The sequence below is a fragment of the Rhea americana genome, unplaced genomic scaffold (genome assembly GCF_003343005.1).
Source record: "Rhea americana isolate MKP2758 unplaced genomic scaffold, rheAme1 scaffold_214, whole genome shotgun sequence".
Classification (NCBI taxonomy): domain Eukaryota; kingdom Metazoa; phylum Chordata; class Aves; order Rheiformes; family Rheidae; genus Rhea; species Rhea americana.
The window spans coordinates 383,031-390,698 of NW_028186299.1; the positions used below are offsets into that span (position 1 = coordinate 383,031).

General features: G+C 45.3%; 1 pseudogene; it reads left to right on the top strand.

Moving 5' to 3' along the window:
* The first annotated feature begins 551 nt into the window (after positions 1-551).
* On the top strand, positions 552-5,013 carry LOC146595854 (uncharacterized; annotated as a pseudogene).
* Positions 5,014-7,668: the final 2,655 nt, after the last annotated feature.

The following is a 7,668-nucleotide window of genomic DNA, read 5'->3' on the forward strand; positions in this document are numbered from 1 at the left end:
CTGTATTTACTGTGCCAAAGCCTGGGCGTCTGACCTTGGTGAGAGTACCGCTTTCTCCCATGTCTGTAGACTGAAGAGAGAGCTTTAGGTGGAAGCACTGACTTCAGGTCTGTGGAGAAGCAATGAACAAAAATGGCCTGACCATGAGGCTGTTACGCCTTTGAAAGCAAATTCCCCATAGTTAAGATCTGTGGCAAAAAATCTGTTTAACCACTAAATGCATCAGAAATCACCTCTCTTTCCTCTGCCCTGAGTGCCCAGCTCTGGTTCTACAGCTCAGCAAGGTGAGCCTGTGCCATGCCATAACAATACTGCCTCCCGAGACTTCCCTTTGTAGACCCTTTCCCCTCCCCAAAGGCAGTAGCACGTAGGCTGACAATGCGGTACTGGCACAATAGAAGACCCCATTTCATATCCTGTCTGCAGCAAACATCCACAAACAGCGGCAAGTAGAGCCTGTGTGGTTTGCTTTTTATCTAGAAAGTAAAGCCGTGAGGAGCTGAGAACACTTTTGTATGGGAAAAGGTGGAAGAATATTGAGGAGACGGGCAATGGAAGCCAGCCGGACCATCCTGTGGGAAAAGAAGCGTCAACAGGGCATCTTGACCCGTAGTCACGTGGCTGAGCTCATGCCAGTGTGGTACTACACCTGGTCTTTGAGTTGAAATTTGTGGTTTGCTCAACATGCTCACTGTGCCTGTGCATAGTATGTAAAAACGTCTCACAGCATCCCCCCACGGTGTTACTCACCATGGAGCAATGCTCAGCGGTGCCTGGGATTCTCCCACGCCTTTGTTGCTGTGATTGGGAAATCGCTGGGGGGCCACCGCTTAGACACAAAGGTAATAAATGCTCAGCACTGACCACAGTGTGCCTTGTGCTTGTGTATCTGTCCCTGCTGAAGGTCAAGGCAGTGTCCCTGCCTGGCGTAGTCAGCAGGAGACAGAATGACAGTGCCATGGCCAAGGAGAGCAAAGGGGAGGACGAGAGCCAAGGAGGGACTGCTCACTTGTGGCTGCCAGGATGGCCCCAGACTGAGTGGTGGGGGCCAGTAGCTGCATTGCTTGCCACTCTGGCAGCCCCCAAGGACTGGCTAGAGCTGGCACAGGGGGAAAATGTTACCCCAAAGGCAGCTGAATCCACGTTAAAGGTTATGCCCTGCTGCGCTGCTTTGGGAACAGCTCAGAAGCTAGCTGGATGGTTAGGGTGGGCACTTCTGATGGGCATTTGAGCCTTAGATAATGAGATATCATCTTTGCAGCAATGAGTAAAAGATCTGGAGAAGGAGACTGGAGATTTGCATGATGCAAAGGTGGTAGCACAGGAGTTGATTAGGACCCAAACTGAAAAGAATCAGGAATTAACCCACAGGGTAGAGCAGCTAGCTTTGCATGAGGCTACCAAACACCATGCGTGCAATGGTAAAGCCCCAGCTACAGTCGCTCAGGTGAGAGCAATAATACCTAGACCCTCCTGGGACACAGAGGAGTGCAATAGTAATATTTGGAGTATTTCATCTGACTTGGAGGTTGAATTTGGATTAGAAGGAGAATTGGCTACTCCCCAGGTCTGACCTCTTAGGCAATTGAAGGGGGAGAGGCAAGCAGATGGGAATACAGCGGAACAATCTCAGACATGTACCCTGAAGAAATTGTATGAATTTTTAACTGCTTTCCAGCAGCAGCCCAAGAAGTCTCTGTTAGCGAGAGCATGGGATGCAAGTGCTGGATCACTTGCTATCTTAAGAAAGGAGCTGAATTTAATAAGCCCCTTGTCAACGGATGCTCAAGTACAATATTATCTTATCCAGTTAACTTCTGCATGGGATGGGATAGGAAACGTTACTGAAGCTCCAACATTATATCAATGGTTAAGCACTGCAGTAGTAGGTGCTTACTCGTCCACAGGTGAACTAACCGCTAGAGTGGGAGCAAGGCTTACTTTTGCAGAAGGATCCATGTGTTGCAGCAGCTAGGGGTAGCAACTGGGTTAGCAGATGGAGATGGATCAGGTAGCAAGGAAATAATGCAGAAGATGACAACCCAGTTATTAAAGGGGCTCCAAATGTCTTAAAGCCATTACTCCTTGGCATGGTAATGCCTGCAACTGGGACAGTAGGGGCTTTGGTAAACAGTATGAGGGGTTTGGCACTTCTAGGGAAGCAGGTACTAAGCAAGTGAGAGTATTTGGGAATTCCAAGGCGAGAAAATTGGCAGGAACTCCTAAACGGAGGGGCGAGGGGATGAGGTGACAGATGTGGGCTGACTTGCTGCAAGCAGGGGTATTACGTGATGAGATAAATGGTCTTTCTATTGCTGACTTATTTAAGCGGTGACAGCGGTTACTTGCTAATTAGCAATATTGAACGCAGCCTACCACCCCTGTTCGCTCCAGCCATCACATGGAAATTGCCAGCCAAAACACAACGAGGAGAATGTTGAGTCCCCAGCAATACGAGCATCAATTGTGGCTTACCATTGGGGGACCAGTGCTCTCATGTACCCCTGAAAGTTTACTAGCGCTCTGGAGGAGAAATTGCTGTGATTGCTCTAGTAGATAGACTGTGCTACATAGCACAGTAGCTCCAGAGAAGGACGCTACCCATGTGTATGGTTTGGGAGGATCGGTCACCCCAGCGGTTCAGGCCGTAGTTACGTTAGCAATTGGCCACCCTCCCCGACAAGATTTTCTACCCTGGTTTTATTAACACAGATTCATGAGTACCTCTCGGGGATTGACTGGGCAGAGAGATTCAGACCCTGCAAGTATTGTTCTCCTTTGGAAAGAGTCCTGCATTACTGCAGCTGTGATCCATTACCCTGGTATCCAAAATGGGACCCAGTGGATTTACTGGCTCGCCCGCACTGGGGTGCAAGTGAAACAATATAGAATTCCTGATGTGGAAAAGGAGATTCAGGAAGCTATAGACACTTTATTGCATGCTCAAATAACATACTGCTATTCAGAAGCTTGATGGCTCTTGGCGTATTACTGTGGATTACAGGGAGCTAAATAAAATTTTGCCTCCATTATCAGCTATAGTACTTGACATGTAACTCTGCTAGAAGGAGTAGAGAAACATTTGCAGGAATGGAAAGCTGTTACTGATTTGGTGAATGCATTCTTCTCCATTGCTATATCCCTGCAATCGCAAGATCAATTTGCATTTACATAGGATAATATATTTCAAGTCCTTCTGCAGGGCTATAAACATAGCCCCACCATTTGCCACCAGATGATCTCAGCAGATCTCCCTTCCCCCCTTCCCGAGTGTACTATCTGTCATTATACTGGTGGTATTTTGGTAATGAGACCTTCTAAAGAGCGAGTATGTGAGCAGCTATTGTTGCTAGTACAAACCCTACAGCACGGGGCTGGGCTGTAAACCCTAAGAAGATGCAGGGGTCAAACATCAGTGTGCAATTCTCAGGGAGTGTCTGGAGGGGACAGACGAAGGCTGACCCTGAGAAAGTGCACAATACTACTGAACAGTACCCTGTTTCCACTAGAATAAAACAGCTACAAGCTTTTCTGGGCCTTTTGGGGTTCTGGCAGACCTTCGTACTCCACTTAGCAAACCTATAAGTTTCTGGTCCCCTTCCCTGCAAGGGGCCACAGCAAATTATATGCCTCTGGAAAAGCAACTCCTGGCTGTGGAGCGGGCTTTGCAGGATACCAAACGAGTTATGGGCCACGACCTGGTGACAGTATGCACCCCCATCCACTTTCCAGCATGGGTGAGTGATAATACCACCAGGGCCCAAGCTGCAACTCAGTGACAATGGAGACAACTGCTTACAAGCCCGGGTTGAGGAGGGGAGAAAGGGCATGAGTACCCTGCCTGCAGCCTTGTTGGGGGAAGTACATCTGAGCACGCACCTCTGCTGTGCGGGCCAGAGGGGCTGCCCGCCTGCTCCCCAGCAGAGCCATCGCATGCCCAAGAGGCCCCTCATTTTGAGACGTTATCTCCTGAGCAGCGAGAGTGGGCCTGGCTTTCCAATGGCCCTGCAGCATATTCCTAGACAGGAGAGCAAGTGTGGCACTCTGTAGCATATAATCCCACCACAGATACCATCTGTTTTGCCTCATGAACTGAGGTACTGAAGTCAGTGGATCGTATTAAAGGCTACAGCTACAGCTGTTGATGAGGGAGATGCACGCTACCTCTATACAGCTGGCTGGGTAGTATACAAGGGTCTGCAAACCTGGTTCCCAACACGGGCCACTGCACAGTGGAAGACACATGATAAGGAACTCTGAAGGACCCACTTGTGGGAAAGGATTTGGGATGTTGTCAAACCAAAGTTGCATCTGTGCGATGCGTTGATGCCCATCAGAAATAGGAGACCCTCAAAACTCAGGATAACACAGCAGCTGATCAGATGGCAACTCCCTCAGAGGTAAAGCAAGCTTGGCAAGTGCATGAATGATCAGGCCATTATGGCCCCATCACAGCTCAGGCTTGGGATCTATCACGAGGCCATCCAATGTTAGCCTTACATTGGTATAAAACATCATGTGCTAACTGTCCTGTTGGTATGAAGATTAAAAAAGTGCCTTTCATCAGCACATATGGTCACATCAAGCAAGGTGAATGATCCTTTGCAACCTGGCAAGTAGATTATGTGGTCCCATTGCCACCCTCCCCCCCCACAGGGATGAAGGTATATATTAACTGCTGCAGACACTTAAACAGGCCTTATGTATGCATATCCTACCACCCACGCAAATCAATCCTCTACTCTACAGGGCTTAGAGCGACTCATGTATGTTCCCAGCATACCAAAAGAAATACAGAGTGATAGAGGTACCCGCTTTGCAGGCCATATAGTGCAAGAACGAGCAAAGGACTTGGGGAATCACCCGGGTCTTGTGTATACTGTGCCACCCTCAAGCTCGTGGAGTAACAGAGAGGATGAATGGCCTGCTAAAAGAACAAATTCAAAAACTTACCACCATGGAGACTTTAAGGAGGGGGATGAGCATGCTCTCACAAGCGCTCTTTACGCTTAACGACAGGCAGCTGCCCTCTCTGCCAGGCGCTGAAGGTCTGCAGCTGTGGCAGCTGCCCTGTGCGTGGGTATTGCTGGCTACACAGAGCCAAGGTCCTCTGAAGTGTAAAAAGCCACTGCCTGTTTCAGCAAGCAGCTTGCAGAATGGGGTTGGTGATGGGTTGTATCCCCCAGGAAGGGTTAGGAGGATGCCCTGTCCCATTTGCCAGGACGCCAGCACTTCCCATGGAGCGTGAGGTCTGCAACATGCCATTTCACTAACTGGTGTGAAATGGGGGTGAGGACAAACTTGTGCAGCAGGAGGAATTCCAACGGGAATTTCAGCTGGTTACAGTCGAAGCAGTCATGGTGCTCTGCCCAACTCATATAAGATGTAAGAGCCATGGAGTAAACATGAGATGATCCCATTGACCACGTGAAATGGGTTCATTTCCTCATTCTTCTCCTTATTTATTTATTTATTAGGTTGGAGATTGAATTAATTTTCCCCATGCAGTGTCTTCAGTATCCTCACTACTAATGCTGACCTGGAGCATTAGTAATGGATAGTTACTGTCACAGTTTTTACAATTATTTACTTAAAAACAATTTAACTGTTTAAAAGGAAAATATTTTAAAAACGCAGCAAAAGCATGATGTTAAAACAGATCATTGATAAACCTATGAATTTTGGGAGGTGAGAGAAGAGGGCTGCATGGCACTGATAGTGAAGAAGCCTTTTTTAAAGCCCTGGAAGGTACAAACAAAATCTGTGTGTGAGAAATTAGTTCCCTTTTAAATATACATGCTATTTATTTGTGAAAGAACCAATTTCACCAATAAGACAGAAACTGTTATATTAATTTATTTCATAGTAGAAATGGCACTAAGAGAATAAAATAAGCTTTTCTCCATGTTGCATTTAAAAGAGTGTACGCACATCTTTCATTGGGGTATGCGTGTGCTTTGTTATTACACTCCTTCTCTCATGTTCCCCCACATTCTTTAAGGAGAATTCCATTAAAGCTAAATTTGGTATTTTAAAAATGTGGTTCTTGGGGAAAAAAATATGCAGTCAAACTGACAGCTTTCAAAACTTTTTTGGGATGAAGTACAATGAAGGTTTAAAATCCGTGATTAGGCAGAAATTATTTTTCATTTTTTTCTCTCGTTAGGAGATAAAAACTTGCTCATCAAGAAACTCTTTCTACGCCAACATAGGCCACACACATTGTAAGTGATTTTACATGCAGTCACTAGGTACCATTGTGGAGTGTATGTGTGTCCACAAAATTGCAAGCAACACAGGCAAAGCTGCAATTCAGTCTATAGAAGGTTCTTTAAGTCTGAAGCCCCTTATAGATGATGACTTGCCATAGCACAGGAAATCCTTAAACCGTAGCTGGCTTAGGTATCTGGTATATTTTCTGATGTTATCAGAATAGTGAATGGCCAGATCTTTGTGCAAGTTACTGTATAAATAAAATAAAATAAAGCGCAGCTAGGTGCAGCAGCAGCGACGTCATGGGTTGTCACGTTGAGTAAAGGGGGTCTCAGCGACTGTTTTAAACAGAGAAGAAACTGTGCCAGTCTCACAGGGAGACGGGGCACCAAATGATTCACTGATTATTTTCTAAAACCCCCAAAGTACACCTGGGATAAGCTAGTTTGATTTCCTGCCTAAAACGGGCAACAGATCTCCCTATTCTTTTACAGTTTCAAATCTGCTGTACTTAGCTATACAGCAGAGGACTTGACCACTTTATTAATTTAAAAGCCGTAGTCTGTCACCACAAGAAAGGACTTCGAATTGACAGTCATAGATGTATCACTAAGATTTACTTTAGGTCTGTTCAGGTTTTCATAGATCCATTTCTGTCTGCGTGCTACAGTTTTCAGAAAAAAACAGCCAGACAAATGCATAAGCAGGGGTGAGTGTGCGCTTTTGTGAGTGTACGATCCTGTTTTTCTAATGCAGACAAAGCCACAAAAACTGAAATAAAGTTGCTTTATGTTCCTTCTATTCTGATTTGTCTTAAATGATAGTTCTGTTGAGAATTCACACGCATATTCTGAATGAATGAAGGCTGCCACTTTATTTTTGAAATGCTTGTCAGCATTGCTTGGATGGTTTATGGTTTTGAAACATGTTCCAGAACCAAACCCAGGTACACATAAGATGGGGGAACGATGTTCGATGTTAGACAGGGTAGACAAAGTGTTACGGGGCCTGATTTCTCCTGAAATACTGCCAACAACGCCCTGCATTTTGTAACGCGATCTATTAACAGGATATGGAAATAGGGAGACACATTTACAGAAGCAATTAGAATTTGTAATCCGAAATTCTTGACTTTGAGAGAATTACCAGACAGTTTTTGGTAGTGGATATATCTAAACATCCAAGGATTTCTGGTTACCTGACCACTTCTTTTATTAAAGAGAGAGAGTTTATCTCGCCCCAAAATTGTTATTTTTAAAATAGATTTGCTATAAGTTCACAGAAAGGACCATTTTACCAAGATACCTATTCTGTTTTCTCAGTTTTTAAGATGCATTTCTGTCTATGTGCTATATGTAAAATGAAACATGAAAAATATAGTATCTGAAAGTTTTTTTAAAAAACTCTGAAAGTGTCTATTTTTATGTGCAGTGTATAATCCCTTTTTGATTCTTC